This window comes from Globicephala melas, chromosome 6, assembly GCF_963455315.2.
Source record: "Globicephala melas chromosome 6, mGloMel1.2, whole genome shotgun sequence".
Lineage (NCBI taxonomy): Eukaryota > Metazoa > Chordata > Mammalia > Artiodactyla > Delphinidae > Globicephala > Globicephala melas.
Window position 1 is genome coordinate 39,909,626 of NC_083319.1, and position 27,655 is coordinate 39,937,280.

General features: G+C 34.4%; 1 long non-coding RNA gene across 1 annotated transcript in view; it reads left to right on the forward strand.

Moving 5' to 3' along the window:
* The window catches only part of LOC132597402 (uncharacterized), a 138,724-nt gene that overhangs the window by 87,666 nt on the left and 23,403 nt on the right, over window positions 1–27,655 (forward strand). The window contains exon 2 of the long non-coding RNA XR_009564175.1: window positions 18,920–19,019. This is a non-coding gene — a long non-coding RNA (uncharacterized lncRNA). The remainder of the gene's footprint in view (window positions 1–18,919; window positions 19,020–27,655) is intronic.

Sequence of the window (27,655 nt, forward strand, 5' to 3'; positions counted from 1 at the left end):
TGTATGACCCATACATGCCAGCCTGTCCATACAGCATGACCTGGAAGAAGAAAGAAAAAATTGGTGTGTAGAGAACTGATATAGTTATTACTGTCAGTAATAACAACCTCTCTTGATCCAGAAACCTCCTGTTTGAATGGATGGTGATAGAAACAAATATAGATATTAAAAACGTAACAGCTTTTTGCTTTTTCATAGAAATCATGTCAACTTGGTTACTACTGAGGGTAGTAAATAATTTCATTATATTTTTGGTTTTTTTCTGGCATCATTCTTCACACATGTAGGTAAGGGACATTTGAACGAGGGCAAATTGATTGGACTGCTACATGGGTTCCAGCTATACTTTAGGCTCTGCCTGGTTACTTTGAGAGCTGAGAAGAATACATTTCAGCCACTTGTAGTCTGTCTGCAGCATCTAGATGTGCTCCAGTACACTGGTTGGTAGTCTTGGCGATAGAAACTCATTTCAAATAATATTTATTTTTCCTTGTTTTGCAGAAATTTTATAGCTCACTTCATTGTTGTTATTGCTATTTTTTGTTTATGACAACAGATTCTTGAAGTAATTCACCCAGACCAAGTATTTGCCCATAGACAGAGTTATGTGTTCTCAGTCTTCTGTCTCCTGTCCCCCGCTACAGTGCTGCACTTGTGGATACATCTCCCAAAATGTGTTGTACCACTAGTGGTCACCCCTTTCCCCCTTGAGCTTCTTTCTTTCTTTCTTCAGTTATTTCTACTTTGTTTCTTTTGTGCGTGTGTGTGTGTGTGTGTGTGTGTCCGTCTGTCTGTCTGTGTCTGTCTGTCTGTCTGTCTTTCTTGTGGGGAAGTATGATGAAGTTGAAGATTCTAAGATTGGATGTTGAGACAGGCAGGAATAGCACTCTAAAGGTTGAGACAGGCAGGAATAGCACTCTATCCTCGTCAAAAATCTGAGCACGTTATGAAAGGAGGATTTTCCTGTATATTAGAAGAAATAGACTGAATGGTTCTAAACTAGGTAAGAGAAAGTGGGGAGGCAGATGGTAATTTCCCTGCTTTGACTAGTTTCTCAACATTAGCAGACAAAAACATAGAAAAGGGATGGCTATGTAGTTCTTCAAACATTTTTTTATTCCAGTAAAAATTATTCTTCTACGATTAGTTGCCCTATTTATTCTATTTAAAATTACTTGCACCAGAAGAATGAAAATGGACCCAATGTCCCACCAGTATGGAGCTCCAGGTTCTTAACACCTCAGTGTTTCAAATACTCTAAACTTTGGGTATATTTAGGCCATGTTGTCTTTCCAAGTGCTTTGATGCATAAATGTTTCTAATTGGCATTCTACCACACCTAAAATTAAATGGAAGCTGCTCGTATGCTCTGTGTAGAAAAGGTCTTGGAGGGTTTTAAAGAATTTTAAATTTGTCACAATTTGTTTTGAAAGAATCCAAAATTTCACTTGAGTTGTATCATAATTTTCAAAATATTGAAGTATTTTAAAATCAATGCAGTCTTATTACTTTTAAAATCTGTCATCATCAGATTAATAGCAGAGAATTAAATGATTCTGCTTTGTGTTTCATTTAAGTTTTATGAAGGTTTTAAATATCTTATTAGAACTGGGGAGGATCATCTTAACAAAGAAAAAGAAGTTGTAATTATTTTATGGTGAACATGCATTCAAGCATATTTATTAAGTTACTCCTCTGGGCAAGGCAGTGTGCTAGCTATTCTGGTATATCAAAGTAAATATGTTAAGTCAAAAGAGGAATATAATCTCAAAATGTTTATTGAAAAACTACTTCGTGTATCTGTTTTTCTTAATCTTAAAGTTTATTTGAGGAGACTAAACGAAGACACACGAAGAATTCATAATCATATAAAGTCAAATAGGAAATTCCAAGGCGGATTTTGGTTGCTTTATAATTCCTAATAAATTAGTTGTTACAGGATTAAGAGACCACTGTGGACCAAAGGTATCATTGAAGCCTTTCTAGGAAGGGAATAAAAATGGATTAGATTTGAATGGGCCAAGAGGGTGGAGACGATCCAAAGAGGGGTGAAACTGATGTGAGAATAGGAATTTGAAAGCTCATTTGGAAACTTGCTGTCAGTATAGGAATGGGAGTGGGAATTGAGGGACAAAATTGACCATGAACTAATAAAAGAGGGATAAATTGAGAGACTGGGACTGACATATACACACTGCTATATATAAAACAGATAACTAATAAGAACCTGCTATACAGCACAGGGAACTCTACTCAGTACTCTGTAATGGCCTATATGGGAAAAGAATCTAAAAAACAAAAGAGTCGATATATGTATATGTATAACTGATTCACTTTGCTGTACAGCTGAAACTAACACAACATTGTAAATCAACTCTACTCTAATGGAAAATAAAAGAGTCTTTTTGGATGTGAATAATGGATAGTGTTTGCTTCATGAAGTTGACTGTTTTTAGAGAGGATGAGCCAAAGTTCCAAAGAAAGGAAAATGTGGGCTGGATGCATCTCTCATCTTTAGGGATCATGGCTGGTGGAAAAAATTAATTAAAAGTAAATTTTTCTTCAAACAAATAATTTTGCATTTGAACTTTTCTTCCATTTTCTACTTCAGTGTGTTGCTTATAAATCTCTCATCTTCTAGTTGATTCTTCTTTCTGAAGTGTCTCCCTACTCTGTGTATTCTTCAAATATTGAATCAGTGAGCCATTCCCAATACCAGTTAAAAGTTTAAAAAAATATGATTGAGAAGGAGTAATTGGTTAAAGGCAGAATTTATGAAAGAGTATATTAAATGATCCCAGAAAATAGTGATTATTGAGGTTGAAAATATCTGAACAGCTTTAAATCCACAAAGACTATTAATCCCAGAAAACAGTGATTATTGAGGTTGAAAATCTGAATAGCTTGAAATCCACAAAGACTATTAATCCCAGAAAATAGTGATTATTGAGGCTGAAAATATCTGAACAGCTTGAAATCCACAAAGACTGTTTCAACATTTTATTTTTCATTGTATGTCAGTTTAAAAAGTCTTCTATAGATATTTACCTCTAATTTTCATTAAATGTTAAACCTTATTTTGTCCTAGATATTTCTCCCTAATCTTTTTTTTTATATTTCATTCCATTCTTCCCTCAATCCTTTAGTTTCTATTCCATATCTTTTATTTTCTGAATTAGAAAAATTTAGTATTATCCACTTCTGTAATCTCCTGTTTCCCCTTTGAGTTCCTTATGGATGAGGTTTTTAATTAAATTTCTTTTTCTCTCATCATTTTATTTTGTTTGCAACTTTTAAATGTCTATTCTTGGTGATTTTTCCCATGGGGGAGTAAATTAAATGAATGTCTTTCTCTTAAAGGAAAGGCTCTTATTTAAGCTGAAAAAAATGATCTTCTAAAATATACAAATGCATTAGAAAATTATTACTAATATTGTACACATTCTCTTATTACTAAGAGCATGAATATCATAATGAGAAAAGTTATACACAGTCATTTCTTGTACAGTTATTCTAGCAAAGGTATATGTTTTTGACTATATGATAACTATATGTTATCTAAAGCTTTTAGTTCCATGATCCTCAACTAAGGGCAAGGCCTGTTGCAAACAAATATCCCATTTTTAATAAACTGGTGCTAAGCCCTCTTAGCTCTTTGGGGATGTAGTTTTATCAGAAAGGAAATTGACCTTGTTTATTGCCTTTCTTTTGCTGCCCTGAGTGCATTTTCATGCTTGTGAAAATGAGGTACTGGCAGGGACTGGATTAAAAGAAGGAGAGAATTGGGCCCATTTCCTCCTCTGACTCTGCCAAACCAATTGCACTCATGTAAGTAACCTTCCTGACCTTCCAAACTTGAGCCTCTCCTGTGCAGAAAATCAGGACGGCATCTGAGGAGGTCTAGGACAAGGACAACTGTCCACCAGGGACCAATCTAAGATTGGTAAACCAATTTTCACTTGTGAACAATGCCAGAATTCAACCCATATGTCTCCCATGGTGAAGCACTGTAGTGTGTCATTAACCCACTGTGCCACTTAGCAGCTTCTCTCGGCTTGCTGTCTTGTGAATTAACATCTCAGCTGCCACCACACCAGACCCTGGGTTTATTTCTGCTAGGAGTGCTGCTGAATGAATAGCAGTTCTCTATAACAAGTGATCAGGACACAGCACTTTAAAATTTTCAACTGAAAGCAATAGCAATTTGCCATTCAGTCCTATCTTATCATCATCATTAGGTTGGGAAATCGCAATTTGAAGCCTCCTTGCAATGTGCTGTCAGCCTGATATCTTGTAATTTTAATATGTCTGTGGTTAATAATTAATTGCTTTAACTCAGTAGGTGGGATCTGAATTTGATGCAAAAAAAGAAATCCCTCTGAGCTGAAATATTCTTTGAGACTCCAACATCTTACGAAGTTCCCCCTCAATCAGCCTCCTTGCCTTCTTATTTAAATGATCTGCCATATAATGAAATCTGGATCAAAAGCTCCAAGCTTAAAATATACAACAAAAAGCTGCTTCTGGGTGAAGAGTTTGGATCTAAATCAAAACGTTTCTGTGCTGTGGCCATTATCACATGCAGTTAACTGCTGGGAAATACTGATGTTCAAAAGATATGGGGGAAAAAGGCACCTGCTTTCTCACGCTGGTGTATGTTTGTCGTCTTGATAAAAATGCAAGGCAGCATATGCAGAAATTGTGCGGAAACACCATTCACATGGTAATTCCTTTGTAATAGAATAATTTCTTTTCAGGTGCTGGACTGAATGGCAGGCTCTGGGAGGGTTTGAGCATCTCCCTGCCTTAAGTTCTTCTATGACCATATTTTAGTGTCTCGTTCATTTTTTGATCAAAGAAACCCACTTTCTCAGGTCTTCAGAATGATGGTACTGCCCCTTGATTTTCCTGGATCATAAGCCATAATGTGGAAAGGTTTCTCACATTTTGTCTGATGAATACTACTAAAAATATAGCCAGGATATGAACTTTAATTCTTTCTCTCAGCCCAAATCTTTGGTCTGATACGTTTAACAGGTGGAGGGAGATTTGGGTAGATTCAAGGATGTCTACCATAAATCAGGCCTATGATAGATTTCAGTGATGTTTCCACTTGCAAGTTCCAGTTGTGCTCTGCCTTTCCATAATATTAGGTTCTCATCTATACCTGCCTGATGTTGAAATTCAGGAACTCTGAGCATGATTCTATTTCTATCAAGAAAAGCTTAAGATTTTTCAAAAGTTATTCTGGAACTATACAAAATTCTTAAAAAATCTACAGCATATTGAAAACAGATAAAAGTATATATGTAAAAGTCTGTGAGATATTACACCAGAGATGGCTTAAGGGCTTCATCTTATATTCAGTTATAATTAAGTACTAGTGATGTGCTTGAAGCGCCATGTTGAGGTGGCAGGCCGTGACCAGCCTCTGAAGGTGTAAGTTCGTTGATAAACCAGTGACGTTCGTCATTTGGCAGAAGGTAGGACTATCACTCTTATGCCCCACAGCCTTCACTCTGACCCCAGTAAACCACTTATGACTGGACCTATGGTGAAGTGCATATGGTAACCAGCTGGTAAAAAGAGCATTTCAAAGTCTTAATACATGTTGATTTTTTTCTTAAATTCTTCAATACCTCCTTTCAGCCAAGTCTTCTCAAATCTCAAAGACCATTTGGAGGTAGCCAAATTGTTCTTTTTCTACAAGAGGCAACTTTATGACTGCATATAGTCTTAAAATGTAATCATACTAAAGTATTTGGGTTTTTAAATTTTTCTGTGTAAGGCTTAACATTTGAGGATATTAATTCATAGCTGAATTGCCAGACAATAATATATTACTATCAATAGGGCAGTGATGTATCTCCACTAGGGGTTCAAAATCGAAGTTCATATGCTTCAACTAAAGAGATGGTTAGTGGGATGTAAGAAGCAATGAACTGGAGCCACCTTACATCCATTTTTGAAAGCCGACTGTTAAATTCTCAGTACCCTGTGAGCAGGTTGTTATACAAAGCCATTACGAAAGATTAAATTGTATGGACTTATAACTAAATAATTTTTTAAAAAAGGAATGCATTCTTAAAATTCATCAATTCCTAATATTTCACTACAGTTTGCTATTATCTGTGCTGTTGCAGTTACTTATGCCATTCATAAGTATATAGTAAAACTAGAAATAGCAATGTGTTGATGTGCATTTCTTCCCAGCTCTGCCTTCCGTGATTATCATGTTGGTGTCTTGGAATTTGAATGGTCTGGGCATTTACATCACAGTAATTGGCAAACACTAAAATAAAGGCATGATTTATGAAGTTAATTGCCTAGATCATGGATCAACAAACTTTTCTGTAAAAGGCCAGATAGTATATATTTAAAGCTTGTGGAACTTTAAATAAATACTTTATAGTCTATGTGCAACTACTCCACTTGGAGGTTCTATCAAATCTCATAGACAGTACACAAATAAATGAGTGTGGCTGTGTTCAGATAAAATTGTATTTACAAAACCAGGTGATTAGCCCACTGGCTGTAGTTTGGTCTAGACAAAGTAATTGAAAAGTGTTATCATGCAGATTAAATTTTAAAATGGTCCATATTTGTAGCCATTGCATAGTGAATAGCACAAAAATTTGAGAAATTATTCTTTCAGTGTTAGAAAACTATTATCTGGTTCAGTAAAGACATAGGTCAAAAAGACTCAGAAGCAAATTTGCATAGCCTAACAGTAGTCAAAGAGAAGAAATTTAGAAATCATTAAAAATAAGGCAATAGATTGAAATGTATCAGACTTCTTTACATCCATGAGTTTATTACAACACTAAAATAAACATGAGTAGGTGACCTATGAAGATGGTAGGAAACCAATTGACTATTTTGAAAATTTCCATGTAATGGAAAGTAATCAAGATGTTTTTTCAAATCTTTTCTATATGAACTATAATTCAGGGTGAGAAACTTGTTATAAGGTGACATTTTACTCTGTGGGATTATTTCAGCTAATACATGAAGAAGAAGTGGTAGAATGTCAAAAATTTGAAACTCCAATTAAATTAATAGATCTAAGCAATTATAAATGGCTGAAAACAGAGAGACAATGTTATGTAACTCCTTATTTGATTACATAATACCACCTATGAAATAACAAATTGCCCAGTCAAACCTGAATATGATCAAACCATTAGATTTAACTATCAATTGATAAAAAATTAAAGGGCTAGAAGAACATATTAAACCCACCATAGTTACATAATTAGCAAAATCCAGAGTGTTGTAAATTCTGTATGATGAACAAACCGGTTTCTTCTACAATAATAACCAAAAAGTTTTATAGAAATATAATTAGATGGATAGGAAACTATAGAAGTAAAGATATTTGAAAACCAAATTATCCAATTACAAGTTATTATTGTAATTGGATCCCAATTAAAGCAAATCAGGGAAATATGAACAAGGAATGGGTATTTAATGATAAAGAATTATTTATATTTTACGTATGAAAGTGGAATGTTTATAAAAGCAGGTATCTGTCATTAAGAGATACATACTGAAATGTTTACAGATTAAATAAAATGATATCGAGTATATATTATACACACACACACACACACACACACACACTCACACAGGCTGTTTTAAAATACTTAAGGAGAAAGGAGAGAGAACGATGATTGACCTTAGGTTGAAACTGGGTGATGGATGCATAAGCATTTATTACACTATTTCCTCTACTTTGTATATGTCTAAAATATTCTATAATCAAACAGAAATAAAAGGAATTCAGACTCTAATGCTGTAGTAGAGTTAGGCTTCTTAAAGTTTTCTGATCTTGAGAATAGATTTTCTTAAACTAGTGGCAACTTTTTAAATAATGTTCAAACCAAGTGTTAGGCAGTCATAAGACATACCTCTAGTTCGTTAACTCTACTTTCTTCCAAAAAATTTCATACCTTACCCTCTTTCCTCAAAACCTCCTTTCCCACCCTCACTCTCATGTTATAACACTTAGAACAATCTGAAGAGAATTCCGTTGGCCTCCACCCCCATATTCCCCACCTACTGGGTCCTGCATCTGCATACTCTTCCTTCCATGTTTCTAAATACAGTTCCTCAACTTGTAGCCTAGATACTAAACACCTTATGTCTACCCAGAGACATTTTTCCATCAATTCTCTCCTTTCTTTCCTATATTATTATTTTCCCTCTCTTCTTGATTATTTTTGTGCTATTATTTCTCTCATCTTAAACAAGAACTTCTCTTTTTTTATCCTTTTTTCACTGGAATATAGTTGATTTACAATATGTGTTAGTTTCAGGTGTACAGCAAAGTGATTCGATTATATATATACTTTAGATTATTTTCCATTATAGGTTATTACAAGGTATTGAATATAGCTCCTCTACTAAGTGAAGTAAGACAGAGAAGGACAAATATTACATGATAGCACTTATATGTGGAATCTAAAAAAATATTGCAAATGAATCTATATACAAAACAGAAACAGACTCACAGGCATAGAAAACAAATTGATGGTTACCAAAGGGGAAAGGGAGCTGGGAGGTTGATAAATTAGGAATTTGGGAGTAACAGATACAGACTACTATGCATGAACAAGAACTTCTCTTAACCATACTTCCCCTGCCAACTACCATTGTATTTCCTTGCTCCCCTTTACAGTAAAACTCTTCAAAAGAGATGACTGTGTATGCTTCTCCAATTTTTATTTTACCAGTCTCTTTAATCTACTCAAGTTGGGCTTTTGCCCTCACTACTCCACCAAAAAGTGATATTGTTGAGCTTACTAATCGCCTTCATACAGCTAGACAAGTGGCCAGTTTTGGGGTTTTCATGCTACTTGACCTCACAGTATCATTTGACAGTGTTGATCACTCCATCTTCCTTGACTGGCTGGCTTCATTTAGCTTGTAAGTCACCACACAGTTTGCTTTTTCCTTTCACCTCACTCATTTTTCTTTTCCAGTCTCCTTTGGTGGCTTCTCCTCATCTCTTTGATTCTCATTGCCGTACTTCTGAGCTCAATATTTGATGTTCTTATTCTTTACTTAACACTCACTTCCTTGAAGATCTCATCTAAATACTGGCTTAAACACCATCTACATGCTGACAATATCCAAATTTATATCTTTAGTAGTAATTCAAATAAGAAAATAATTTAAAAAATAAATCTAAATTTCATTGAAGAAATTGTTATGCATTTTCCCAGCAAACTTAAGTTCCTAAAGTAAGAATTTAGTCATTCATTAAAGATTTGTATGTAATATTTTCTGTGTACATAGCAGTTGGAAGTCAGGGAAAGGAGATCAGGAAAATATTAAATTGTTGGGGAAGATCTGATTACAGAAAAATTATATGTCACAGGTATCTGAGAAGCAACAATATATGTAGGATATCATTATGATGCCCTCAAAATAGGAGAGTTAGAGCCTGAATTAGAGAAACAAGGAAAAATGAATCTCTAAAGTCATTTCATCTGTCATCTCGTGATTTTTCTTGAGAAACCTCTGATTGCAGTAGTCTTCAATGACTCAAGGGTCAAAAGTTCTAACACTTTTCTTGTAAGATTATGTCACAATCATATAGCCATTAATTTAATGTTAAGGCTCTCTTCCAAGTCTTTACATTACATTATGCTGGAGAGTCTTATTTATTCCATGATTACCTTCTGAAAAAAAATAAGATCTCACTGGGAAATACTTTTTCAACTCTAGGATAGGATTAAATGTAAATACAAGAGTTATTTGATATTCTAAATGAAGAGTGGAGTTAATTGTTTCAAGGTTCTATCTTTCTATAACTGAAAATGGAGGCTCATAATAAATAGTATTTTAACAATTTTAACAAAAGTTCTTCTATTTGTAGTTCTTTAGTGGGATATTTTTCCCTTACCTAGTAAGATATGAGATTATCATCAACATTCGTTATCTCTTTGGAATACTGGTCAGACAAGTTTTAAACAGGATAACCACATATAATTATATCTTGTGCACTGTAAAAGGTTTGTTGGATACCAAGCTACTTAGCAAGCATGTGGTTAGCCAAGTTGAATCATTGAAAATAGTGTTGGTAACCACTGGGCCATTGTGGTCTGGGGACGGTTATTTTGGCTTTGGCTCTCCATTCCTAATCTCTTGGAGAAGTGTTTACCTTCTATGTTTGTACTTCCAGCTCTACACCAAGTTGTGTCTTGCATTTTAAAATTTCAGTGTCTTCTGGAATACTGTTGGTTTATCTTTTTCAAGGTTTGCCTTGAGAGCCTGCGTTTTATTGCCAATTAGGAAGAGTTCTTAAACTATAGTCTGAAGGGAAGAAAAAAATTCTAAAAACATTAACCATAATAAATAGGTTTTATAAAACTTTTAAATCCCACTATAGTTAATCAGTTTGAACAAGACATTTAGTCTGTAAATAGCATTTTAAAGTAAATAGAGCTCTACACAAAGTGACAGTGAGGATTACATTTTCTGCTTCTGAGTGTGAGAAAATTAATGTACCAAAAAAAGTGCCTACTATTTAAAGACGTTTTGCTCCAGACATATTTAATAACTGAGATTTGCAATGGGTAGACCACTGAAGTGTCTCGTCATTAAATTATGCACCGTACATTAGAAACAGATGTACTCCTGGAAGTCTTGCATGACAACATTGTTTTGCAATTTTCCAATTAAGACATTGCTAAAACTGGAAATGGAACTGAACTAACAAGTCAGCTATCTTATCTTAATCATGGAGGAGGAGAGTGGTCAGTTTTGAGAAGGCCTAGTGGTTTTCCTTGGCAGTTTGATATAAGTTTGAAATGCTGATTCTTTACCTTGTTTTTCTCTAAAAGCTAAGGAATTCACAAAATTATTCATTTTAAATATCGTTCAAGCTTTAAAGTATTTAGATTTTAACAGGCCAATGTCATAAGCTACTTTAGCATATTGAGGTGAGTCACGAGAAATCTTACAAGTCAAGTGAAAAAGAAAACTGGAAAAATGTATACTCATTCTTTCTAATCAATGGAAAAATAGCTATATAATTCTCTGGAAATGAATTGTATAAAACAATATTTAAAGGAAAGTGAAATTTCATTGAGGCATAATTATTGGGACGGGATTGGACAAAATCAATATACAAGAAAGAAGGATTATTGTCCAGCCCTAAAAGCAGAAGATGGAAATTCACTGACCAGTTCTGTAGAAACAATTTTTAAAAAGAATGGATATTAACTCTATAAAAATCCATCAACTTATATTTCAACATGTGATATATTTTCCATGAAAATTAATTTGGGAAAATTTCTCAAATTCAGGTGATATGTGTGGGAATTCTTTTTTTTAGACTTCACTGTGCTCAAAAGTGTTAGTAATTACAACTTATAAAAGAGTCAGGCTTTGCTAGACAAATAAAATTGAGAATATTTTTGCAAGTTTTATTTTGTAAAATATTCTCCCTTGCAGGCTTCTGTATAAAGTGTCTTTTAAAAATTAACAAACCAAATATTTTACTGAAGTGGGGGAATAAAAGCTGCAAATCGTCTTTATCTATGGTTGTCATCCTCAAAAATGAAACAAGAGCAATATTTTTTTGCTATTCTTTTAACCATGAGCCACATGTTCTTTTGCTCACCATCTATTTATATGCATATGAATTTCTTCACTAAGAATGTTTTATTTCAAAAAGCAAATCTACAATTATTCTATATCCACAGTTAAGGTTCTCGTGTCCAGATACATGCATTTTTATTCCAATGAGATAAACACTCAGAGACATCACTTTTCACTAAAAGGTTTATACACTTCAAAGTGGCTACAGATGACTGATTCTGCCTTAGTTACTGCCTAATTGTAAATCTTTGAGCAAGAAAGAATTTCTTCATTCATTTCTCATTCCTTACAAATACAGGTTAGAATAGTGTAAGCCTAGGGAAAATACACCCAATTTATATTTTGCTAACCTTAATTTTGAAATAATGTCAAGTGAAAAAAGTTATCCATTCAGTTAGTTTATAGTTTTTAGTTTGTAGTTGTCTCAATTTGTTTGGATGACTAAAATTTCATTAGTTAAGAAATACTGTTATACATGGCTTGAGGTTTTATGGGGATGGGAAAAATGCATAATATTATGAAAGACACACACATGTTCAAAGTGTTTCCATTTGTTTCACATGAATTAGAAAAGGATGATACAACTCTATGTTTTGAAGTCATCAGTCTTCATGAATTATTTTATAAGTAATATAGTTAAAATAAAACCTCAAACTTATTTTTAGACCAAATTTTTCCCTGTGATCTTTAAATCCAGGCATATATTTAGGGAAACTAAATCCTTACGTTTTAAACTTATATGTACTTCATGCACCAAAAAGGGATTTATGGGACTTTTTTCCCCTGTTTTTGGATCCCCAAATATTTTGAGTATTTCTGTTTATTTGTTTAGAGAGTGCTCTAAGTCCTTTTTTATTTTTGTAGAAACGGGAAATTGTGCTTTGCTAAGTGTAAACAATATCAAAAACTAAAGTACTTTCTAGATTTGAATCAAAACCCTAAACCCATGAGACTGAGTAGCTTCTCACATTGGCAAAATATGTGCTCATCTACCAAAGATGAAAAATGGGCCAACAAGTAGCTTTAGGATTTTTGCCAGATATTTACATGTGAATCAAATGCGATGTCTCCTTAAATTGTACCTAATATAGAAAACAGCCTGTTTGATTTAAAACTTAATTGGTATTTGATGCAGTCATTGGCTGTTGATGATTAAAATCTTAGAGAAAGCCCACCTATGATGAGCAATCTAATATTTGTGGTCTCATGTGGTAAACTGTGCCAATTTCATGAAAATCATATTATCATAGTTGGATCCAGGCTAACCACATAGAGCTCTTTTTCTATCCATAAATACATAATTAGATTATTTTTATCTTAAAGCATACTTTAAGAAACATTTTCTCTATGGTATATTATTAAAGAATCATGCCTTCTTAAAGTCCCTTTGTAAGCCAGGAAATCCACATGTTATTCATTATAGGAAAAAAAAAGTTTTCATGAGATTTTTTCCCAGCTTTGAATCAAGATCCAGGAAGCTTGCACAAGCCTCTTAGAAAGCCTCGTCCACCAGAGGGCAGACAGCAGAAGAAAGAAGAACTACAATCCTGTAGCCTGTGGAATGAAAACCACATTCACAGAAAGACAGACAAAATGAAAAGGCAGAAGACTATGTACCAGATGAAGGAATAAGATAAAACCCCAGAAAAACAACTAAATGAAGTGAAGATAGGCAACCTTCCAGAAAAAGAATTCAGAATAATGTTAGTGAAGATGATCCAGGACCTCAGAAAAAGAATGGAGGCAAAGATCGAGAAGATGCGAGAAATGTTTTACAAAGAACTAGAAGAATTAAAGAACAAACACCTAGAAGAATTAAAGAATAAACAGAGATGAACAATACAATAACTGAAATGAAAAATACACTAGAAGCAATCAGCAGGATAACTGAGGCAGAAGAACGGATAAGTGACCTGGAGACAGAATGGTGGAACTCACTACTGCAGAACAGAATAAAGAAACAAGAATGAAAAGAAATGAAGTCAGCCTAAGAGACCTCTGGGACAACATTAAACATACCAACATTCTCATTATAGGGGTCCCAGAAGAAGAAGAGAGAGAGGAAGGACCTGAAAAATATTTGAAGAGATTATAGCAGAAAACATCCCTAACATGGGAAAGGAAATAACCACCGAAGTCCAGGAAGCGCAGAGTCCCAGGAAGGAGAAACACGCCAAGACACATAGTAATCAAATAAACAAAAATTAAAGAAAAGAAAAATTATTAAAAGCAGCAAGGGAAAAATCACAAATAACATACAAGGAAACTCTCATAAGCTTAACAGCTGATTTCTCAGCAGAAACTCTACCAGAAGGGAGTGGCATGATACATTTAAAGTGATGAAAGGGAAGAACCTACAACCAAGATTACTCTACCTGGCAAGGATCTCATTCATATTCAACAGAGAAATCAAAAGCTTTACAGAGAAGCAAAAGCTAAGAGAATTCAGCACCACCAAACCAGCTCTACAACAAATGCTAAAGAAACTTCTCTAAGTGGGAAACACAAGGGAAGAAAGGGACCTACAAAAACAAACTGAAAATAATGAAGAAAATGGTCATAGGAACATACATATCAATAATTACCTTAAATATGAATGGATTAAATGCTCCAACCAAAAGACACAGGCTCGCTGAAGGGATACGAAAACAAGACCGTATATATGCTGTCAACAAGAGACCCATTTCATACCTAGGGAAACATACAGACTGAAAATGAGGGAATGGAAAATGATATTCCATGCAAATGGAAATCAAAAGAAAGCTTGAGTAGCAATATTCGTATCAGATAAAATGGACTTTAAAATAAAGAATGTTACAAGAGACAAGGAAGGACACTACATAATGATCAAGGGATCAATCCAAGAAGATATAACAATTGTAAATATATGGACCCACCATAGGAGCATCTCAATACATAAGGCAAATTCTATCAGCTATAAAAGAGGAAATCGACAGTAACACAGTAATAGTGGGGAACTTTAACACCTCAGTTACACCAATGGACAGATCATCCAAACAGAAAATTAATAAGGAAACACAAACTTTAAATGACACAATAGATCAGATAGATTTAATTGATATTTATAGGACATTCCATCCGAAAACAGCAGATTACACTTTCTTCTCAAGAGCACACAGAACATTCTCCAGGATAGATCACATCTTGGGTCACAAATCAAGCCTCGGTACGTTTAAGAAAACTGAAATCATATCAAGCATCTTTTCCGACCACAATGCGATGAGATTAGAAATCAATTTAGAAGGAAAAAAACGTAAACAACAAAAACACATGGAAGCTAAACAATACGTTACTAAATAACTAAGAGATCACTGAAGAAATCAAAGAGGAAATCAAAAAATACCTAGAGACAAATGACAGTGAAAACATGACGATCCAAAACCTATGGGATGCAGCAAAAGCAGTCTAAGAGGGAAGTTTATAGCAATACAGTCCTACCTCAAGAAACAATGAGCATCTCAAATAAACAATCTAGCCTTACACCTAAAGGAACTAGAGAAAGAATAACAAACAAAACCGAAACTTAGTAGAAGGAAAGAAATCATAAAGATCAGAGCAGAAATAAATGAAATAGAAACAGAAAACCATAGCAAAGATCAATAAAAGTAAAAGCTGGTTCTTTGAGAAGAGAAACAAAATTGATAAACCATTAGACAGACTCATCAAGAAAAAGAGGGAGAGGACACAAATCAGTAAAATTAGAAATGAAAAAGGAGAAGTTACAACAGACACCACAGAAATACAAAGCATCCTAAGCGACTACTACAAGCAATGCTAGGCCAATAAAATAGACAACCTGGAAGAAATGGACAAATTCTTAGGGATAATTTCCAAGACTGAACCAGGAAGAAATAGAAAATATGAACAGACCAATCACAAGTAATGAAATAGAAGCTGTGATTAAAAATCTTTCAACAAACAAAAGTCCAGGACCAGATAGCTTTACAGGTGAATTTTATCAAACATTTAGAGAAGAGCTAACACTGAATCTTCTCAAACTCTTCCAAAAAATTGCAGAGGAAGGAACATTTGAAAACTCATTCTATGGGTCCACCATCACCCTAATACCAAAACCAGACAAAGATACTACAAAAGAAGAAAATTACAGACCATATCACTGATGAATTTAGATGCAAAATCCTCAACAAATTACTAGCAAACAGAATCCAGCAACACATTAATAGGCTCATACACCATGATCAAGTGGGATTTATCCCAGGGATACAAGGATTCTTCAATATATGCAAATCAATCAATGTGATACACCATATTAACAAACTGAAGAATAAAAACCATATGATCATCTCAATAGATGCAGAAAAAGCTTTAGTCAAAATTCAACACCCATTTATGATAAGAACTCCCCAGAAAGTGGGCATAGAGGGAACCTACCTCAACATAATAAAGGCCATATATGACAAACCAACAGCAAACATCATTCTCAATGGTGAAAAACTGAAACCATTTCCTCTAAAATCAGGAACAAGGTAAGGATGTCCATTCACACCACTATTATTCAACATAGTTTTGGAAGTCCTAGCCATGGCAATCAGAGAAAAAAAAAGAAATAAAAGGAAAATAAATTGGAAGAGAAGAAGTAAAACTGTCACTGTTTCCAGATGACGTGATACTATACATAGATAATCCTAAAGATGCCACCAGAAAACTACGAGAGCTAATCAATGAATTTGGTAAAGTTGCAGGATACAAAACTAATGCACAGAAATCTCTTACATTCCTGTACACTAACAATGAAAGATCAGAAAGAGAAAGTAAGGGAATAATCCCACTCACCATTGTAACAAAAAGAGCAAAATACCTAGGAATAAACCTATCTAAGGAGGTAAAAGACCTGTACTCAGAAAACTATAAGACACTGATGAAAGAAATCAAAGATGACACCAACAGGTGGAGAAATATACCATGTTCTTGGATTGGAAGAACAAATATTTTGAAAATGACTATACTACCCAAAACAATCTTCAGATTCAGTGCAATCCCTATCAAATTACTAATGGCATTTTCTACAGAATTAGAACAAAAAATCTTAAAATTTGTATGGAGACACAAAAGACCCCAAATAGCCAAAGCAATCTTGAGGGAAAAAAACAGAGCTGGAGGAATCAGACTCCCTGACTTCAGACTATACTACAGAGCTACAGTAATCAAGAAAATATGGTACTGACACCAAACCAGAGATATAGATCAATGGAACAGGATAGAAAGCCCAGAGATAAACCCATGCACATATGGTCAACTACTCTATGACAAAGGAGGCAAGGATATACAATGGAGAAAAGATAGTCTCTTCAAAAGTGGTCCTGGGAAAACTGGACAGCTACATGTAAAAGAATGAAATTAGAACACTCCCTAACACCATACACAAAAATAAACTCAAAATGGATTAAAGACCTAAATGTAAGGCCAGACACTATTAAACTCTTAGAGGAAAACATAGGCACAACGCTCTTTGACATAAATCACAGCAAGATCTTTTTTGATCCACGTCCTAGAGTAATGGAAATAAAAACAAAAATAAACAAATGGAACCTAATGAAACTTCAAAGCTTTTGCAAAGCAAACTGCAAACAAGATGAAAAGGCAACCCTCAGAATGGGAGAAAATATTTGCAAACGAATCAATGGACAAAGAATTAATCTCCAAAACATATAAACAGCTCATGCAGCTCAATATTAAAAAAAACAAACAACCCAATCCAAAAATGGGCAGAAGACCTAAATAGACGTACCTCCAAAGAAGACATACAGATGGCCAAGAAGCACATGAAAAGCTGCTCAACATCACTCATTATTAGAGAAATGCAAACAAAACTACAATGAGGTATCACCTCACACCAGTTAGAATGGCCATCATCAGAAAATCTACAAACAACATAAGCTGGAGAGGTTATGGAGAAAAGGGAACCCTCTTGCACTGTTGGTGGGAATGTAAATTGATACAGCCAGTATGGAGAACAGTATGGAGGTTCCTTAAAAAACTAAAAATAGAAGTACCATATGACCCAGCAATCCCACTACTGGGCATATACCCAGAGAAAACCATAATTCAAAAAGACACATGCACCCCAATGTTCATTGCAGCACTATTTACAATAGCCAGGTCATGGAAGCAACCTAAATGCCCATTGACAGATGAATGGATAAAGAAGGTGTGGTACATATATACAATGGAATATTCCTCAGGCATAAAAAAGGCATGAAATTGGGTCATTTGTAGAGACATGGATGGACCTAGAAACTGTCACACAGAATGAAGTAAGTCAGAAAGAGAAAAACAAATATTGTATATTAACTCATATATGTGGAATCTAGAAAAATGGTACAGTTGAAGCAGTTTGCAATGCACAAATAGAGACACAGATGTAGAGAACAAACATATGGACACCAAGTGGGGAAAGCAGGGGGCAGGGTTCGTGTTGGGATGAATTGAGAGATGGGGATTGACATATATGCATCAATATGTATAAAATAGATAACTAATAAGAACCTGCTGTATATTAAAAAAATAAAATTTAATTTAATAAAAAGAAAAGATACAGTAACTGTATTAGAGACTGCCAGTGATATTTAGGGAGAAAAGAGAATACATTTGCAAAGCAAACTTTACTAAGGTAATTGATGAGACAAGATATTGGTTGTTAAAAAAATGTTATTACTCGAGTTAAAGACTTGGACATTTGAGATAAGATTTTAAAACTACATCCTCTGTATAGAGACTGCATCTGCTATGGTGGGTTGAGGGGTGGAGGCTGTCTTGATCTGTAATAAGTTTATTTTGTCTCTATATTTGGTTATTAATATATATATTATCTTCATCCTCCTTCTCAGTTCTATATATGCCGAAGGGATAGTGTAAAGTCATCGAGAATACACAAACCAGGCATACAGGGTTTAGTAACTATGACTATGAATTCTGGTAAATTGCTTATATTTCTCTTATCTTTCGTTATACTAGAAATGTCAGTTTGCCAACCTCATGCTTGATATGGTAGAAATGAGTGATAAATATACGGCTCAAGTTAAGGACAGAAAGCCTAGGGAAATAGAAACATGTAATATGATAACCCCACTCAACCAAATGGACATTAGTGAAGTGGTAAATGGTTTTGATTACATTTATTTTGTTTTCTGTGGATCCAGTGCATAAAAAAATTAACTTAAAAAAGAAGGCTACTCTTGAGGCTGAAGGATACAAAGAATCAAATATGGAAGAATGTTCAAGTCTTATCAGAATGAGTCTGAATTCTTATCTTTTTTTTTTATTACAGAATGCTGCCTTATGCAGATCTGCAATGAATCCTTGGAGAGGAGAGTTATTTGTCTTCCCACTCTTCCCTGTATTAAAACCCAGTGACAACACAGCTAACAGTAAGATATTAAATTTGTTCTTAGTTCTGTCTACAGTGTTACAGCTCTTTGGAATTTCTCACAAAGCTTTTCTCCAGGTTGGGATTCTACTCTGAGGAAGGATAAATTGGAGTAAGTTTCAGTTTCCTATATCTAACGTTCAAGATCACTGTTGCATCTCTGTTTTATCCTATGATACAATGTATCATTGATGCCATTTCTTTCTACCTTTAGCAAATTTTCTTTCACTAGTTTTGTGATTCTTCTGTGGTGCTGAAATTTGAGCATGGACCTTTGAGTACACAACGATACATCCTGGGCAAACTGGATTTGGTTATCAGTCTTTTCACTCTAAGAAGGTTGTGGGTTCATGATGCAAATTTGCCTATCCCAATCCCAATAGTATAGAGCTGTATATCAATCATTAAAAAATAGTTCTCATCACTGAACTAAAATTATTGAAGAAGACATGTACCCATTTTTAAATAGTTTACTATGCATTAAATTTCATTTGGGATTGTGTGTACTTGACATAGTTATTCAATAGGGAAGGGAAAGAGTGTTGATTTAATGATATTTCACCTCAGTTGTTTTGTATATACTAGATAATATGTAAAATAAAAATCCTGAAATACTCTGAAACTTACACATACACATTTTTTATCATGGAGTAAGAAGTAATTACAAATCTCAATTCTAATTTTGTACCTTTTCTATGTGTAATAATTGGTAGAAAATGGATATTTTAGATTCTTTTTCTTTTCTATTTTTCCTCATAGCATCGAATAGGAAAGCCTAACAAATGAATAGTACCTTTTGTTTGCTTTCAGGGAAATGGGGTGATTTGGCCTATTCCATAAACTCTTAAGCAAAAAAGAGATATTCCAAAATTGACAATAGATAAATTCCTATTTTAAAAAGGGAAGAAAGATGTGTGTGTGTGTGTGTGTGTGTGTGTACACACATCTATTTATAGGATTCTCCACTGGAGGCACAGCACAGGGATGGGGAACACAAACAGAGCCAGGTAATCAAACAGAGTTAAGGAAGTAGAGATAAAAGCTCTGGAAGACTGTAGTGGAATGAACTTCGGGGGCAGAATATGAAGAGTCTTTTATGAAGTGTATCTTCGGTGTTGTATCTAAAAAGTCATTGCCATTCCCAAGGTCATCTAAGTTTTCTCCTATGTTATCTTCTAGGAACTTTGTAAGTTTACACTTTACATTTGGTCTGTAATCCATTTAGAGTTCATATTTGTGAAGGGTGTAAAGTCTGTGTCTAGATTCTATTTTTTTTTTTTTTTGGCATGTGATTGTCAAGTTGTTCAGCACCATTTGTTAGAAAGATTATCTTTGCTCAATTATATTGTCTTTGTTCCTTTGTCAAAGATCAGTTGACTGTATTTATGTACTTCTATTTCTGCGCTCTCCATTCTATTCCAGTGGTACCTTTGTCTCTTCTTTCACCAATATCACACTGTTTTGATTACTTTAGCTTTATAGTAAGTCTTGAAGTCAGGTGGCATCATTCCTCCAACTTTGTTCTCCAATATTGTGTTGGCTGTTCTGGGTCTTTTGCCCCCACCCCTCCATATAAACAACATCCATTTGTCAATATCCACAAAATAACTTTCTGGGATTTTGATTGGAATTTTATTGATGCTGTAGATCAAGCTGGGAAGGAGTGACATCTTGACAATATAAAGTCTTCCTGTTGTTGAACATGGAATACATCTCCATTTATTTATTTATTTTATTTCTTTCATCAGAGTTTTGTAGTTTTCCTCATATGGATCTTGTACACATTTTGTGAGATTTATACCTAAGTGTTTTCATTTCTTACACTAATTTAAATGATATTTTTTTTTTATTTCAAATTACATTTGTTCCTTGATGCTAAATAAGAAAGCAATTGACTTTTGTGTATTTATCTTGTATCCTACAACCTTGCTGTAGCCACTTTTTAGTTCCTGGTGTATTTATGTCAGTTTGGGGTTTTCTTCATAGGCAACCACGTTATCTGTGAACAAAGACAGTTTTATTTCTTCTTTCCCTATCTGTATACGATTTATTTCCTTTTCTTGTGTTATTTCATTAGTTAGGGCTTCCAGTATGATACTAAATAGGAGTGATGAGAGGGGACATCTTTGTCTTCTTCGTGAAGTTAGCAGAAATGATTCTGGTTTCTCACTAGTGAGTTTTATATTAGCTGTAGGTTTCATGTAAATGTTCTGTATCAAGTTGGAGAAGATCCCTCCTACTCCTAGATTGCTGAGATTTTTATAATGAATATTATATTTTGTCAAACGTTTTTCACATCTCTTGATATAATTATGTGATTTGTTCTTTAAGCCTGCTGACATGATGGAATACGTTAATTGATTTTTAAGTGCTGAACTAGTCATACATATCAGGAATAAATCCTACTTGGTTATGTTCATAATTCTTTTTAGACATTGTTGGATTTGATTTGCACTTTTTTGAGTATTTTTGCAACCATGTTTACAAGAGTTATTGGTCTGTTTTTCCCCTTTTTTATACTCTCTTTGTCTGGCTTTGGTATTAGGGTATTGGTGACCTTATAGAGATGAGCTAGGAAATATTCCCCCTGCTTCAATTTTCTGGAAGAGATTAGTAAAATTTCTTCCTTAAATTTTGGTAGAATTCACCAGTGAATGCATCTGGGCTTGGTGCTTCCTGTCTTGGTAGGTTATTAATAATGATTCAATTTCTTTAATATATATAAGCCTATTCAGATAATGTATTTCTCCATGTGTAAATTTTGGTACATTGTGTCTTACAAATAATTGGTACATTTTACATAGGTTATCAAATTTTTGGACAAAAAGTTGCTCATAATATTCCTTTATTATATTTTCAAATATCCATGGGATCAGTAGTGATAGCCTTTTTTTTTTTTTTTTTACTTCTGGTATTAGTAAATGTGTGTTCTCATTATTTTTCTTAGTTAATTTGACTAGAGGTTTATCAAGTTCGTTGATATTTTCAGAGAGCTAGCTTTTGGTTTTGTTGACTTTATTGATTTCTGTTTTAAATTTCTGATTTCTACTCTAATTTTTATTATTACTTTTCTTCTTACTTTGGATTTAATTTTCTCTTTTTCTAGTTTTCTCACCTTGGGTGAGACAGAATGGATAGGTTTCTGAAGTTGGGTATTTCCCTTTCCCCATGTCAGAGGTGAAATGGGGCTGGAGTTTTATCATTTCCCTTCTCCTAAGTCAGTTAGGCTTTATTAAAACCCAAGTCAGTTAGATTTTGGTAAAATAGTTACTTTAGAGGGCATTTCTTTGTTAAGGAGAATAGAATGCTTTTGGAATATTTCAAAATGCTGCTTTCTCCTCACACTGTGGGACTCAGGAGGGCATTTCTCTCTAATGTTCATCCTGAGAACCTATAATATCTTTGTTTTGGTTTGATAGAGTATTATTGGCCTTAAAAAATCAGTTAGGAAAAGTTTCTTCTTTTTCCAAAACATTTAGTTCAGGATTGTTGCTATTCTTCCTTAAAGCTGGATAGAATTCACCAGAGAAATTATGTAGCCTAGAATTTTATTTTTAGGGAGATTTTTAAGTAAAAGTCAAATTTTCTTAATAGTTAAAAAACCCTAGTGTTTTACAAAGAATTTGGTATGTCATCTAGTTTGCCAAATGAACTTGCCTAAAGATTTTATAACATCCCTCATTATCAGATTAATGTCTGTAGGTTCTGTAATTATATTCTTTTCTGTTTCATTCCTGATAGCTGAAATCTGTGACTTTTCCATTTTTTTTCTTGGTAAATCTAGCTAGACATTTTTCAAGTTTATTTTTTTCTTCAAAGTACCAGTTCATGGTTCTGTTCATTTTCTCTACCTTTGGCTTTTTACTCTTATTGTCTTATGCTCTTATCTTTTTAAAAAATTTTCTTCCTTCTACTTAATTTGGGTTTACTTTATGCTTCATTTTTTAGCTTCTTAAGGTAGAACCTTAAGATAACAGATTCTAGAACTTTCTTTTCAATATAAGCATATTAAATCTATACATTTTCCTGTAAGAAATATTTTAGCTGCATCCCACAGATTTTGTTATGTTTTCATTTTCTTTTAAGCTATTTTCTAAGTTCCTTTGTGATTTTTTTCTTTGACTCATGGGTTATTCTGAAATATTTTGCTTACTGTCCAAATTGTGGAGTATTCTTTTATATATCCTACTATGTCCTTTTTCTGGTCCATGATATAATCCAGGTTCTCTACTTCATTTAGTTGTCATGTCTCCATGTTTTCTAATAGTTCCTAAGTCTTACTCAGACACATTAAAAAAAAATGCTGGTACCGGTCAGGTTTATTTTTTTTGGTAGAATGTCTCTCAGTTTTAATTTTTCTAATGTTTTTGTGTGACTATATTGAGGTTAAACATTTTTGGTAAGAATACCACAGAATGGATGTTATGCCCTACTCAGTGCATCGTATAAAAAGCTACGTGTTTTTGAAGTATTTTGTTACTAGTAACGTTAAATTTAATCATTTGTTTAAGGCATCTCCACTGTAAAGTTACCATTTTATAGTGACGTGTATCTCATGGGGAGATACTCTGATACTATGCAAATATTTAGTTTCTCAAGATACCTATGACACTAATTTTAGCATCCCTCAAAGGTTCTTCCTTGTAATAATTATTACTGCAGGGTTGGCAAATTGATGATTTTATATTTTCTTTACTCCTATATTTAACGATTAAAACTTTACTATAAGGAAGAGCTGCCCCTTCTCCCTTTTTTGTTAATGTATTCAATTATTTATTATATCGGTATGGACTCATGGATATCTTATCTTCTTCTCTAGGTTGTAAATCTAACACTATCCTTATTATTTTATTTGTCAAATTTTCTCAGATTTAGCTATGAGAGCTCCTTCAGGTTGGGTTCTGTGTCCTCTTAACATGTCTCCATCATTTTTTTGAGCACTTCCTTACTTTCTGGCATCACAAAATGTTCCAAGCTCATCTTACACTTTCCCTGCCCAATCCTGATGGCAAACATTTCTCCCAGGAGCCTTGATTCCTTCAATTGGAGAACAGTATTTTCATTGGTAGCGGGGTGTCACTGCTTCTAGGCCCTTTTGCTAGAGGAGGTAGGAAACATATATGTATCTACTCATACTTTCATACACATCTACGTTTCTACATTTATCTGTCTGTGTACTAAAAACAATGACCATACCAATGGTTTTTTCCCCCAATCTGACACTACAGTATTCATTCTAGCCTTCCCCTTTCCCTTACTTGTAACTCCATTCTCTGACAGTAGACAACCTGGCTTGCATTATCCATACTATATTTACTTTTTGCTCAATCCTAGCATACACACAAAGTAATTTCATATTTAAAAACTCATAACCTTGTGAAAAACACAGTTACAAACTGGAGTATAATATTCGTGCACAGCTCTTTTTGTCTTCAGCCTTACAGATATAGTCAAATAATGTTTGTGTTTTTTAAAGACTTAAAAAAATTTTTTTTAACATCTTTATTGGAGTATAATTGCTTTACAATGGTGTGTTAGTTTCTGCTTTATAACAAAGTGAATCAGCTATACGTATACATATATCCCCATATCTCCTCCCTCTTGCGTCTCCCTCCCACCCTCCCTATCCCACCCCTCTAGGTGGCCACAAAGCACCGAGCTGATCTCCCTGTGCTACGCGGCTGCTTCCCACTAGCTATCTGTTTTACATTTGGTAGTGTATATATGTCCATGCCACTCTCTCACTTCGTCCCAGCTTACCCTTCCCCCTCCCTGTGTCCTCAAGTCCATTCTCTATGTCTGCATCTTTATTCCTGTTAAAGGCTTCTTTGGTTGGCTCTTTTTCTGCCCCAGTCCTATCAGTGTGATAATATTTATCATTTGTAATAGAGTTAAGTTTATTTGCTACATTTTGCATTCCATTTTGCATGTGCCATATTCTGGCAGATTTTAATTATTTATTTTGGGGATATGTGAAACATCATCATGGTTCTAAGAGTCATAGCTCAAAAAATGCTCAGCAAAGTGTCACTTCTCCCTCTTCTCTGTGTCGTGTTTCATTTCCCCATTCTTCTACCCCATTCCCACCCATGCTCTGAGGGTAAACAGTCTCACGTTCCAGATTATTTTTCCTATACATCTTTTGCACAGAAGGTCATGCATACATGTTTTCTTAAATCCTATGTTTTCTTATATGAAGTGTTGTATGCTGTAGAGATTCTTGTGCACTTTGCTCTTATCACTTAATAGTTTACTATGTTCAATATCAAAATAGTTAACATAGTTATAAGAGCTCTAATAACATCCTTATTTTCTAGTTTCATGATCCTTCTGTTTTCTGATTTTCAGTTGTCTGATATACTCCTGATTGTGACTCATGTTTTCTTTCTCCTTGGCATGTTTAGTACTTTTTTTTTCTTATGCTGGAATTGTGTCTGCGTTGTTGGTGTTTTCCTTTAAAGACTGCTGTACTTTCATCTGGCAGGCAGTTTAAGTTACTTACAGATCTGCTTGATCTCTTTAAGGCCTCTTTTTGTTACGGTTAGCCTAGAATAGGCTTCACTCCAGATATAGTTTAGCTCTGCTACTAAGGCATGACCCCATGGGCTATCACCAGGAACTCTCCATGGCCAGATCAAATGTCTTTGTACTTTCTGCAAACTCTGGGAATTGTTCAGCTTACAAGTTACTAATTATCCTTTGTTCAGCCTCATGAACTTGAGCTCTACACATGCACTGATTAGTTCTCAGCAAAAATGCAAGGGTACCCCAATCATTTTTCTGAAGCTTTTTCTCTTCATACTTCTTTCCTGTCTGGAACTTTGCTGTGCAAAGTTGCTGTGCAACTTTGCTGTGCACACTCCTCCACGGTTTCTATATCCTCAACTCAGCAAGCCTTTGGGGCTCTGCTTCGACTCCCTCTTCCTGTGCCCATGACTCAAAAAATTGCAACCAAGCAGAAAACTGGGGTGATTATATGCTAATCTTTTTTGTTTCATTTCTCTCAAGGTTCACTATTTGTTCTGTTTATTGTACAATGCCTGAAACCAGTTGATACATATATCTTGTTCAGCTATCTAGTTTTTACCTCACAAAAGCAAGTTTGGTTTTTGTTATTGCATCAGGTTTGAGGGCAGAAGTTTGCCCATTCTTAGTTGTTGATATCAAATTATAAACAGCACCTACTAGCCAGTATGCCACCTTTGTGCAACATGGGATCAGTTGTCCATTCTTTAAGGCACTTAGTCACCATCTGCAAGTTGTGGCAATAAATAACATGCCGATCTTTGATGACTGTGATGTGAATAGTGCTCCTGGAGCTGTGTAAAGTATAACCTACACAAGCATGAATTGTGACTCTGGAAGGATTCTAGAAACAGAGAAAAATTACTGCTGCCACAACCTGTAGAATGTAGAATTCTGGTTGCAGAATAAAATGGAGACTGTGATCTTACTTTTTTGTTAGAGGCTATGATGGCTCAAGGGGATTCTTAAAACAGATTAGAAACATCTTGACTACTATGGGAAACAAATATAATTCAAGAAGTATGAGAAGCTAAGAAATATATACACTGAGAAGAACGTTGTGGAAAACAGGTCAAATGGTTGGATGCTGGAAACTAAACTATAGGGTGTGATGCAATGAAGAAATTAGGGATTCCCAGGATGTATATAATTACACATTATATGCATACATAGATTATGTATATTAATATTATGTGTCTACAGAATCACACATAATAGCTACTCCTTGAACCATCCTAATTTAGGAGAAATTAATTTAAATAAGCCACAGAAAGACTACTTTAACTGAAAGGCAAAAATTATATGTGAAAGTGCGGAGAACCTGTCTCTCTTGATACTCTTGATGGTTGACAGGTGAGCCATGGGATTGAGATCTTTTTTTAGACCCACTAGCAGGACTAAATAATTATCTGTTAGCAACTTCTTGATTTACTGCCTAGGCATTTATATTATGGAAGTTCTATAACTTCATCTAACAGTTATTGACCACCTACTAGCCATTATGACATGTAGTGCAATGACAAATAAGACATAATCTTTGTCTTTGAGCATTTTATAGTACGGCAGGAGGGACAGACAAAAGAGTAGTTTCAATAGAAGTGATACCTCTCCAAAAAGAAACATGTATGAAAGATGAAACTTTAAGGGGTGTTAGTTGGACAGAGGTATCCTCCCAAATCATTACAATCTACAGACCTCTCTCACTACATATATAACTCCATACACTTACGTATATACACATATACACACTTAAATTTGTATGCTCATTTAGAGCACAGTGTCTATGAGTCCTTGTAAATTATTAAACAGAAGGCGTATTAAAGTTTTTGCTTCAAATTAAACATCCTCTATCATCAAATGTAGATTTTCATTTCGTTATGACAAGTATAATTTAATTTTAGTAACTGCCATGTTTCATGTAACACTATCACATGGATCAGGCTATATCTGGTGATAATGCAGTTACAATTGTGTGAGAGTTTTCTGCCATGTGCTGCTGTTTTTGCAATGAAACTCAGTGAGTTTGCTACTGTTCCCAATGAAATTTAGCAGATAAGTTGCAAAGCGGAATGAAGATTATTGAGATCCAATGCAATACTAAATCCTAAGGCT